General features: G+C 38.2%; 1 non-coding gene and 1 pseudogene across 1 annotated transcript; one reads left to right on the forward strand and one right to left on the reverse strand.

Annotated features, from left to right (window-relative positions):
* Positions 1-1,179: 1,179 nt before the first annotated feature.
* On the forward strand, positions 1,180-3,316 carry LOC116595397 (annotated as a pseudogene).
* A 2,747-nt stretch (positions 3,317-6,063) lies between these two features.
* Positions 6,064-6,213, reverse strand: LOC116596709. Its single transcript, XR_004288285.1, has one exon. It is a non-coding gene; the product is annotated as a U12 minor spliceosomal RNA (small nuclear RNA).
* Positions 6,214-12,889: the final 6,676 nt, after the last annotated feature.

Consider the following 12,889-nt stretch of genomic DNA (forward strand, 5'->3'; position numbering starts at 1 on the left):
TATGTAATGCTTCCTCTTTTTAGTGATGATCTCCCTTGTTCTGGATTGTGCTTTGTCTGATATTAGTAGAGCTACGCCAGCTTTCTTTGGATTAATGTTAGCATGGTATATCTTTCTGTATCTGTTTACTTTTAATCTGTGACTTTATATTTAAAATGGATTTCTTGTAGACAGCCTATAGTTGGGGTTTGACTTTTTTATTCACTTTGTCAGTCTTAGGCTTTTAATTAGAGTATTTATACCATTCATATTTAAAGTGATTATAAATGTGATTAGATTAATGTCTTCCATGTTTGTGACTGTTTTCATTTATTGAACTTATTATTGTTCTTTAAAAAAATTTCCTCTTTTTTCTGTCTTCTCTTGTTTTAATTGAGCATTTTATATGATTTGATTTTCTTTCCTCTCAGAAGAGTTTTAAAAATTTATGATGGTTTCTCCAAAGTTTTCAATATCTTCATCTATTTTCAAATAATTGTGTCCTGCTTCATGGATAATGTGGAAGTCTTATAGCAAAGTATTCCTAATTCCTACCTTTGATCCCTTATAACATCACTTATTTCACGTATCTGCATACGAGGTCATCCAATAGTAGTAGTAGTGGCTGTTACTACTTGAACAGGAAGTCAACTAAAAATAAGAAAAAAATAAAAATATTTAATTTTACCTTCATTTTTTCCCCCTTCTCTAATTCTATTTCTTTATTTACATCCAAGTTTCTTAACTATGTCACTTTCCTTCTCTATGGAGGACTTATTTTATAGTTCTTGCAAGGCCCATCCACTGGTGATAAATTCCTTCAGTTTTGTCTGACGGTCTTTGTTTCTCCTTTATTTTTGAGAGATAATTTCAACGGGTACAAAATTGTTTTTTTTTTTTTTCCCTGTAGACATATTAAATGTATCTCATTCAGCTCCCCTTCTAGTTGAAAGGATTTTAGAAGAGACTTTCAATGTAATTCTTATCCTTTTTCCTATAGAGTTACATTTTTTTTCCTTCTCTTGACAAAATAGGATTTTTTTCTTCCTACAATATTTACCATGAAAATTTGGTAGGGCAAAAATCTATGTAAGTTTGGGGATCTCCCAACATTGAGCCCCAGTAGTTTTTAGTTCTCATGCCAGTCCACATTCAACATTCAAAATTCATTAAAGTTGGAACAAGAAGGAAGGAGAGAAAATGGCGTCCACAAATTACAGTACATACAGCCAAGCTGCAGCCTAGCAGGGCTACAGTGCATACACCGCCTAACCCACTCAAGGATATGCACAGACCACCCAGGCATATGGGCAGCAAAGTTATGGAACCTATGGACAGCCCACTCATGTCAGCTATACCCAAGCTCAGACCACTGCTACGTATGGGCAGACCAGCTATGCAACTTCTTATGGACAGCCTCCTGCTGGTTATACTACTCCAACTGCCCCCCAGGCATACAGCCAGCCTGTCCAGGGTTATGGCACTTGTGCTTACGATACCACCACTGCTACAGTCACTACCACCCAGGCCTCCTATGCAGCTCAGTCTGCTTATGGCATTCAACCTGCTTACCCAGCCTATGGGCAGCAGCCGGCAGCCACTGCACCTGCAAGACCGCAGGATGGTAACAAACCCGCTGAGACTAGTCAACCTCAATCTAGCACAGGGGGTTACAACCAGCCCAGCCTAGGATATGGACAGAGTAACTACAATTATCCCCAGGTACCTGGGAGCTACCCCATGCAGCCAGTCACGGCACCACCATCTTATCCTCCTACCAGCTACTCCTCTACACAGCTGACTAAGTTATGATCAGAGCAGTTACTCACAGCAGAACACCTATGGGAAGCCGAGCAGCTATGAACAGAAGAGTAGCTATGGTCAACAAAGCAGCTATGGGCAGCAACCGCCCACTAGTTATCCCCCCCCAAACTGGATCCTACAGCCAGGCTCCAAGTCAATATAGCCAACAGAGCAGCAGCTACGGGCAGCAGAGTTCATTCCCACAGGACCACCCCAGTAGCATGGGTGTTTATGGGCAGGAGTCTGGAGGATTTTCCGGACCAGGAGAAAACTGGAGCATGAGTGGCCCTGATAACCGGGGCAGGGGAAGAGGGGGATTTGATCGTGGAGGCATGAGCAGATTTGGGCGGGGAGGAGGACACAGTGGAATGGGTGCTGGAGAGCGAGGTGGCTTCAATAAGCCTGGTGGACCCATGGATGAAGGACCAGATCTTGATCTAGGTCCACCTGTAGATCCAGATGAAGAGTCTGACAACAGTGCAATTTATGTGCAAGGCTTAAATGACAATGTGACTTTAGATGATCTGGCTGACTTTTTTAAGCAGTGTAGCGTTGTTAAGATGAATAAGAGAACCAGACAACCCATGATTCATATCTACTTGGACAAGGAAACAGGAAAGCCCAAAGGTGACGCTACAGTGTCCTATGAAGACCCGCCAACTGCCAAGGCTGCTGTGGAGTGGTTTGATGGGAAAGATTTTCAAGGGAGCAAACTTAAGGAGTCTCTTGCTCGGAAAAAAGCCTCCAATGAACAGCCTGCGGGGTGGCATGCCGCCCCGTGAGGGCAGAGGGATGCCGCCGCCCCTACGTGCAGGTCCAGGAGGCTCAGGAGGTCCTGGAGGCCCCATGGGTCGCTTGGGAGGCCGTGGAGGAGACAGAGGTGGCTTTCCCCCAAGAGGGCCCCGGGGTTCCCGAGGGAACCCATCCGGAGGAGGAAATGTCCAGCACGGAGCTGGAGACTGGCAGTGCCCCAATCCGGGTTGTGGAAACCAGAACTTTGCCTGGAGAACAGAATGCAACCAGTGTTAGGCCCCGAAGCCTGAAGGCTTCCTTCCACCACCCTTTCCACCTCCTGGCGGTGACGGTGGCAGAGGTGGAATGCGGGGCGGAAGAGGCAGCCTCATGGACCGCGGCGGTCCTGGTGGGATGTTCAGAGGTGGCCGTGGTGGAGACAGAGGGGGCTTCTGTGGTGGCCGGGGCATGGACCGAGGCGGCTTTGGTGGAGGAAGACGGGGTGGTCCCGGCGGACCCCCTGGACCTTTGATGGAACAGATGGGAGGATGAAGAGGCGGGCGCGGAGGACCGGGAAAAATGGATAAAGGCGAGCACCGTTAGGAACGCAGAGACCTGCCCTACTAGACGCAGAGCCCCTTCAGAGCTGCATTGACTACCAGATTTATTTTTTAAACCAGAAAATGCTTTAAATTTATAATTCCATATTTATAATGTTGGCCACAACATTATGATTATTCCTTGTCTGTACTTTAGTATTTTTCACCATTTGTGAAGAAACATTAAAACAAGTTAAATGGTAGTGTGCCTTTTTTTTTTCCTTCTTTTAAAGATGGTTAACTAAGACTAAATAATGGGAACCCCTTGTGAGCATGCTCAGTATCATTGTGGAGAACCAAGAGGGCCTCTAACTGCAACAATGTTCATGGTTGTGACGTTTTCTTTTTTTTTTTTTTTTTAAATAAAATTCCAAATGTTTATAAAAAAAAAATTCATTCACGTGGCCATACCAATGTCTCTACCCACTGTCAGATCCAGTGGCTTCTAGGTCAAGTTAACAGAGCTTAATTTTGACTCTTTTTACCTACTTTTTCCCCAAGTTTTGGATGGGTGCTTGCCATGTGATGGCAAATCTCTAGAGAATCTAAGAAACGGTGTTGGGTTTTAGTTGTTCGATTATTTTTCTTCTTGGGAGTACAAGAATAACGACTTCCAAGTTCTTTACATGTTGGGACTAAATCATATTTTAGAATCTGTCGACCTGTGGTCAGATTTAGTAATTATATTTTCTTTGAAAATTATTTATGACATATTTCCTTTATCAAACTAGATTTTGATAGTTATAGCAAACTATAAAAATTTTAAAAAAATTTCTTCTCTGTACTTATTGCATCCTTATCATTTATTAGGTTGTGTCTGTGTGTTTTACCTGAGTTTTTCTCTTTTTAAATTAATCTTTTATTTAGTTCAATGTTTCTTTGAGAAATAGTTCTTTGGAATATTTATGTTTTTTTACTTTAATTCATTTTTTGTGTCTTCTTTAAAATTGTTTTAATTCTTCTCTAACATCTGAAATAGGATGCTAAATTCTTTTATTTTCATTCTTTCTTTTGTAAACATAAGTGTTTAAGAAATGACTTTTCCTCTCAGCCCCCCCCTTTTTTTTTTCAAGATTTTATTTATTTATTTGTCAGAGAAAGAGAGAGAGCACAAGCAGGAGGAGTGGCAGGCAGAGGGAGAAGCAGCCTCCCTACTGAGCAGGAATCCTGATCAATCCCAAGACCCTGGGATCATGACCTGAGTCAAAGGCAGACACTTAACTGACTGAGCCACCCAGGCATCCCTGAGCACTGTTTTATCTGACTTTTTATATATTTCAATGTGCAACATTCTAATTAGTTACCTAATTGCTTTCTGGATATTATATAATTTTTAATTTTTATTTCCTCTTTGACCAAATATTTATTAAAGAGAACTTTTATAAATTACTTTTTGTTGAGAAAAAGTCTCTTTTTCTAGATCTTTCATATTAAAATCATATTATACATTATTACTTAAATCATTTTATTTTTATCATCATTTTCTATGATAATATAAGGACAGTGTGTATGTGTGTGCTGGTGAGATGAAGGTTTTTCTTATTCTTTTGTTGACATACTTTACATTATTAGAATATCTTATAACGTGTTATTTTTATATTATATAGATTTTTTTTCATGAACTAGAAGAGGTGAATTGTGTTTTTGCCTATTCCTTTTTTCTTCTATCATCATCAGTGCAATAGGATTAAGTGTTGCTTAATGTAAGATAAATTTGTTCATAAAAAATATTTCCCTCCTAAACAAGGAACAGATTATAAATAAAATAAACAACATTTCTAAGTCTAAATAGATCTCCTTCATGTAAATGACCCAGCAATGCAAGGCGACTATAACAAGTATGCCAGTCTTTGTTAAATTTATTGCCAAGCCTGTTGATCTCACTATCTGGTGTCAAGATAAAATGATGACACAAGGGCCATATTTGGTCCTGTACTTATAGGAACCTAACTCGTTCCTACAGTCAAGTCAATTAGAGCTGGAAGTGATATTATAGCCTTCTAGTAGTCTCTCTAGTCTCATTTACAATGGAGGGACATAATGTCATATAACCAGGTGGTAGTATTGTCAGGACTGGTTCAAAATGTTCCTCTTAAAACACACACACACACACACATACACACAAAGCAAAACAAAAATCTTCTCACTCTCTGGAGCAGTCTATTTGCACCACAGTTTGTTCTCTAACTAGGTTACCATGAACCAACTCCTTCCAACCTTATCTCAGAAAACCAATTCTGTCAAGAGCCCATATTGAGTGGACAACATATCATCTAACTCTACCCCTCAGGCTATAGCCTATTGAATCAGTGACTTTATATGCTAGATTTGTAAAATGAGCTTGGGCAAAATAGATTCTTACTCAGGAACTTGAAGTAAGAGATGCAGAGAGAAGTTGAGGAAGAGCAGTGGGCACTGCAGCGAATACAAGCAAGATAGACATGCTCCAGAATCTTGATTGGTAGGTGGAGAAGAGACCAGAAAAGATGCACAATGAGAAATAAAGATGGGAAGACCCTAGCCACAGTGGCCATGAGACTGAGAGAGAAGTGAAAATGAATCAGCCTCTAGAGCCTCAGTTCCACACATTTGCAAGACCTGATCATTCAACTCTCTCTGGATTTTCATGAGACTGCTCTGAATGCTTGATCCACTTCCTCTGTTTCTCAAAATACCTTAAATCGGTTTATTATTTTTCTTGCAATGAAATGAGCCCTGTTGATCCCTAGTATACTAAGCCAAAATAAACCAACAAGAGACATGTGCCACATTTCTAAGCCTTTCTCCAATAGGGTGAGGAAGATTTTGAATCTCAAAAATATAATTTTTGCATTTGGTGTAGGATTTTATTTTATTATTTATTTATTCATTTTAGAACCAACAAAGCTTTATGAAACTTGCTGGCCAAGTCCCTCTGATGGATCTGCTTTTTCAATATTTAAATGGGGGACGGGCAGATCCCAGAACCCAGGCATCCCACAAAGTAGGCGGGTCACCTTATGGGCAACCTTTACCCGCTCAAAAATTCATCTCACATTAGCAGTGAGGATTCGGGCATCACCCTGAATTGTTATTTTCCTTACTCATAAGTTTAAGACATTGGTGTAGGATTTCAAAGTAATATCAAAACTGCTTGGAGAAAAATATGAAAGGTAAAACTCAAGGCATCTTTTATTATTATTTTTTAGTAACCAGTCTATTTTCCATAAGTATCTTGGCAATTCAGGCTTAATAACACTGGCATAAAATCCTCCCTGTTCCGTCCTGGATGTGCTTGATGTGTCTGACAGCTTAAACATGTAACCAGTTTCCCTTCTGCTTAAATGTATCTTTCAGAATAACATTAAATTTACAGAGTCATCATTTTCTATGTTCTCTGATAGTAGATGGACATATCAAGAAGATGGCTTCACATCAGGCTCCTGGTATAGTCAGTAAATAATCCCTGCTGGTATGAGATCTAAGGTTAAAGCAGTGACTCTGGGCTAAGAGGTAATATACATGGCTCTTGACTTTATCTCTTCCCGTGGCTCACCAAACATCTGGCTACACTTGAAGTTGCCTCAGAGAAATCCAGATACTAGTTGAGTCACTCTGACATGTTGGACAGCCAAATGGTATCCAACCAAAATGTGTAAGAAAGGCTGATATCACTGTCACCATAAATCCCCCTATGCAATCAGAAGGGAACCCCTAATTCCCCATTTCTTCCTGAGAAGTGAAGGATTTGGGTGACATCTATCTAGTGCTCCAACTACAAGACTGTCATCCCAAGGAGAAGCCCCCAAATAACTTAGCTCTGAAAGCCTGTGGAGCTTCCATTCAGAAGTCCTAAGGACCATAGTAAATAAAGTAGCAGTTGCTAGCTGGTACGCCAGCTCACTGTAGGTATCTCCCTGGGGCTCCACACAAAGGACTCAGGTGAAAATGACGATCTACTGGAAGTGGTTTAACTGCATACATTACAATTTTTACCTGAAGGTCTGGTTTCTAATTAGTATACATTTAAGTATTGACCAGGATCCTTCTCAGAGCCTTAAAATACTCACTAGGAACTTCACCCACTTTCTCCCTCTGGTTCATTCCATCAAAAGACACAAAGTTATGGGTTTCTTTCTGGAAGAAAATTGTCCACAAATCTCAAGCTCCAACTTCTATCATTCTTCCTGTGGGGCAAGCCCCCAGATCGCCTGGCTCTGATGGCCATTGGAGCTTGCATTCATGAGCCCCACAGGACTATAGCAACCAAAAAAACAGCTTTAAACCAGGAAAGTAGAACCCCTTGCTCCTATACCAAAGATTAGGCTCAGCACAGAAGGAGTCAGCAAAAATGCCCATTTTCCACTTTCTTCATGGAAAGGGTTTGCGTGCATACCGTACTGGCTGCTGCCTGAGGCTACAGCTTCTATTCAGCCTCAATCTAGATGCTGACTGTGACCTTCACCTTTAAGACATGGATGCATCTTCAACCTGAACTACTGGGAGACATTAAGAATAAATACAGAGGTTTGGATGATCCCAAAGCCTTGAGAAGAAGCAGGAACTCAGGCTGGGCTAGCTGATGGGGTTTATCTTCTGCATGAGACCAGTCTGCAAGACTGGGAAAAGTGGCCATTTTATTTAATGCATAGACATCGACCCAGAATGTCAAGACAAATGAAGAAACAGAGCAGGTCCCAAACAAAAAGACAAGATCAATCTCCAGAAAGCAACCTTAATAAAATGGACATCAGTGCTTTATCCAATAAATACTTCAAATTAATGGTCAGAAAAATACTGAGTCCAGGAGAATAATGCACAGGCAAAGAGAATTTCAACAAAGAAATAGAGTGAGAGCGTATTTTGGTGAACCACTAGAAGTCTGTAGCAAAAAAATCATGGTGTGCAAACTAAATACATACAATTCTTATTTTTCAATCATTCCTCAATAAAGCTGGAAGAAAAAACACAAAAGGTAATAAATAATTTTTTTTAAATAAGAAGGGATTACTAGCATTCCTACTGTGCCAATTTAATTTAGTGCCCTCAGCTGGAAATTCACCCTTCAGTACCTGCTCTGTTAGAATGAGTTTTTCCTTTATGGTTAAGCACAGTGTGAAGCTTTGTCTGTAGAGAGAGCTGGAGGGTACTTTGGAGAAAGGGAGGTCTTCCTGGTGCTGGTGCACTGAGATTTCACTCTTCCTTGTGCCTGCTGCACTTCTGGTCAGCCCTGCAAGTCTGTGGGGACATCCTACTACATTCTGCCCTAACCATGCCCCAATATGCAATCTCTCAGTGACCATATAGTCCTGACCTGGTCTTGGCAGTTGCTCCTTTCAGCTCCCAGGCCATGGAAACACCATGTCCTGTGTTTGTCCCTGTGGTAGATCTCAACTCCCTCTGCACACCTCCCACCTGCCTCAGTTCACCTGTGTTTAAGGGAGTACTTCTCAAGGGCCTCACAGGAAGAACACCAGTCACCACAGGTCACGTGGCAATGCTGTTCAACAGTGAGTAATACTTCCTCTGCCTACCTTACCACCACCCACACTCGTCTGTGCCCCTGATGGTAACTTTCTTCCTGTGACTGTGGTCCAGCTCTGGCCTGAGTAGTTTAGCAAATGTCTGCACTACTCAGTACTATACTTATCAAGTGAGTTCTGCACCCCAGTCTTAAGGGAAACACCCCTTCTAGGGTTTTTCTTTTTTAATCATTCCCTTCAGTTTTTGGTTATCCATTCACATTCTTTTATGTCTCTATCCTCCTATAATTGCTTTATAATTCCTTATATTAAACTTCCTCTCTTCAAATTATGGTGTGGTTTCTGTCTCCTGATGGGACCCAGACCAAGAAATTAACATTTTAATGATTCTGTGAGGATTTAATAAATTAACTCAAGCTAAGCACCTACTGCAGTTCCTGGCCTATTGTTAGTTTTTGATAAATGTTAACACTATCATCACAATCATTATCATCAGCATCACCAAAATTATCTTCATAATCTTTAAGAGCTGCAAAAGTGGCATTCATTCCTTTATTCAAAGATTATTATTCATGGTTTCTTTAAAAAAAAAAAAGTATATGTTGAGAGCTACCTAAACTTGGCTTTCCTGCACCAGACCCCTACTCCAGCCCCTTAAGTCACTGTTGATACTGAGAAAATCTGCTCTAATCCCACTATATCTGAGGAATTTACCTCTGAGTGTGACCAAGGCAAATCTACCTGTGCTATATTTTAGTATTTTCATTTAAAAAAAAAAAAGGATTATAAAACCTGCCTTTCCTACCCAGTGTATAAAATAAGTTAATCCTTTCTGTTACAAAGCATATATAATTCTTTATGTAACAAAACTTAGAGTCTGAAGTGCTGTCCCTAAATGAGACCTTATTACTATGGTAGGATAGTTCATTTAAAAAAGAAATGTTCCCTGTAGCAAAAAGAGTTTCCATCCTATCTGTCTTTTGATTAAAAGTCAGTATAATGGATTTTGAATGGTTCACTTTTGAATACAAATCAGCTGTACTAGGAATCACTCTTTCTTTTTCTTCCTTCAAAGTTTCACCTTGTGTTTCTGTGTATGAAGAACTCATCAAACCTGAGTAAAAGAAAGAAAATTCAGTCTGCTTCTGGCCTACAATGCTGGAATTTCTGTGAATATTGTAGGGAGATTAATAGCTAAAGAAATGAAACACTCTCTTCATTAACATAAGAAAGGCAAGGTCACACCCAGCCTTTCCAGGTGAATAAAGAGGGACCAGGATGGATCAAAAGGAGATATTTGCTTCCACAGTGTTCAGTGGAAATGAACATAATGTTCAAGCTAACTAGGTCCTTAACAAGCATCCTATCATTGCCTTACTACTTTTGTAAATATTGTTTATACTACAGCTAAAGGTTTCCTCTACCATTCAGCTCTACCAATAAATTGCAGTATGTGCTTTTTGTATTTATTTAGTGAACTAACATAATCTACATTATTATTCTTAAAAAGTATTTATTCATCCACTATTATATATTGAATACCTTTTACTCACTAAAAAAAAAAAAAAAAAAAAACCTTATAGTTTAGAATAACTTATAGTTAGAGGAAAAGCATAAGTGACTCTACTAAACTAATTACTCCATGATATAAAAATGTGCTATAGGAAAACATTTGTAAGGAGGAAGAGCAATAGTACCCCATGTACAGAAATGTGAATGTGATCATTTACAGAAAAGGAGAATAATGTGAATTGATAATTGCTTCCAAAGGAATTTAAATTTTAAAAAAAAGGAAGCCATTTTTGTTTTTATAAACATTTTGATGAGCCTGAAAGTGAATTAGAGCATTAGATCTAAAGAGAACTGAATATTCCATCATATTGTCTAAGAATCAGAAGACATTAGTGGAGATTCAGCAGAGAAATGATAGGTAGGAAATAGGAATGTGAGAAGAGAGAAGGCCCAGCCAGATCTTAATGGCTGGTGCACCTTAGAATAGGCAGTTGCCATTGGGGGCCTGGGTGGCTCAATTGGTTAAGCATTTGCCTTCCGCTCAGATCATGATCTCAGGGTCCTAGGATTGAGCCCCACTTCAAGCTACCTGCTCAGTGGAGAGTCTGCTTCTCTCTCTTCCTCTACCTCTCTTCTACTCATGCTCTCTTCCTCTCTCTCTCAAATAAATAAAATCTTAAAAAAAAAAATAAGCAGTTGTCAGTAGGCAGTGAAAATATCTGATGGTGATAAGTCAAAGATTTTGAGAACTCTGTAGGGCTCAGTTTGCTTTGGGTACACACTTTTGATATGAGCATGTGCAAATTGAGAAATTCTAAATTTTACTTCAAGGTCTAGACTGATGAAATGAATATTAGAAACAAACCAGAACAAAGGAAACACAACTGAGAGAAACAAAGACAGAAAGTCTAAATGTCTTAGTGCTGACAGAATATTAATAAAAAAGACAGAAACCAGGAGTCCAGAAGGCAGTGATTAACTTATTAAAAGCATGAAAGGGGAAAAAAAAAAAAAAGTCAACCAAGAATTTTGTATCCAACAAAGTGATCCTACAAAAAATGAAAAAGAAATTTAGAAATCCCAGATAAATAATAGAGTTAATTGGTAGCACACTGGTCCTACAAGGAACACTAAAGGTAGTCCTTTATTTTGAGAAGAAAGAACACTAGGCAGTTATTTGGAACCACATGAAGAAATAAGGAATACTAATAAAGATAACCACATAGGTAAATATAAAACAGTATTAATATTTTTTTTGTTTGTAACCCTGTTTTTCTCTATTTGACTTAAAATGCAAATGCATACTGTAATAACTATAAGTCTGAGTTGATGGGAATAATGCATAAAGATCTATTTTGTGACAAAAAGTGGGGAATGGAGAACAGATCTATAAAAAGACCAATTTTTTGTATAACATTGAAATTATTTTCACAGTAATCCAAAGAAAATTATAATAAATTAAGTTGTTAGCAGTAATCTTCAAAGGAACCATTAAAAAATGTGTAGTAAAAGAAAGGACAAGAGAATTAAGTGTTTCACTGAAAAAAAATCTACTTAACAATAAAAAAAGGTAATAATGGAGGGGAGAACAACAAGTGGAGAACAACAAGATATAAAAGAAACACAAACCAAAATGTTATATTTAAGTCTGACCTTATCATTAATTACACAAAATGTAAAACTATTAAGCTCTACACTTAACGATTACACACAGACTACACTTAAAGATAATACTCAGATTAATAGAATGGATAAAAGGACAAAATCAACTATGTATTACATAGAGGTAATGTAGTTTAGATTCAAAGACACAAATAGGTTGAAAATTAAAGGATGGAAAATGATACACCATGCAAACAGTAGCCAAAAGAAAGCTGGAAGAGCCACACTAATATTGCAAGATAGACTGTAAGACAAATATTATTACTAGAAACAAGGGTATATTATCATATTTGTTATGTAATAATAATGATAAGTAAATATAACAAGTACAAACATATATGCACCAGACAACAGAGTTCTGAAATATGTCAAGCAAAGACAAAATTATAGGGAAAAATAGATAATTCAACAATAATAATTAGAGATTTCAGTAAACCACTTTCAATAATAGAGTAACTAGGCAAAAAAAAAAAAAAAAAAAAAAAAACAAACAAGGAAATATAGAACTCAACTCTACAAACACAGACCTAACAAATACCAAAACACAAAACACTGAATAACAACAAATGCGCATTCCTGTCCATTACACATGAACTGTCATCCAGAATAGAGCATATGTTATGCCATTTAAAAAAAAAAAAAAACCCTCAATAAATTCAAAGGGCTTTAAGTCATAAAAATTATGTTCCCTGATCACAGTGGAATGAAATTGGGAATCAACAGCAGTAGGAAATTTTAGAAACTCACAAATTTGTGGAAATAAGCAGTATACTTCAAAATAACCAATGAATTGAAGAAGACATCACAAGGAAAATCAGAAGATATTTTGAGATATTTTAAAGCAAAGATTCAACATACCAAAATATATAGGACACATCAAAAGTGTTGCTGAGGGAAATTTATAGTGTAAATGCCTGAATTAAGAAGAAAGATCTTAAATGAATAATCTAGACTTCCCACTTCAGACATTAGAAAAGGAAAAAACAAAACAAAACAAAAAAACTAAAACCAAAGCAAGAAGTAGGAGAGATATAATGAAGACTAGATTAGAAATAAATAAAACAGTTAATTAAAATAGTAGAGAAAAATCTTGATACAAATCTTGTCTTGATGAGCACTGAGTAATGAATGGAACTGTTG

Source organism: Mustela erminea, chromosome 7 (genome assembly GCF_009829155.1).
Source record: "Mustela erminea isolate mMusErm1 chromosome 7, mMusErm1.Pri, whole genome shotgun sequence".
Lineage (NCBI taxonomy): Eukaryota > Metazoa > Chordata > Mammalia > Carnivora > Mustelidae > Mustela > Mustela erminea.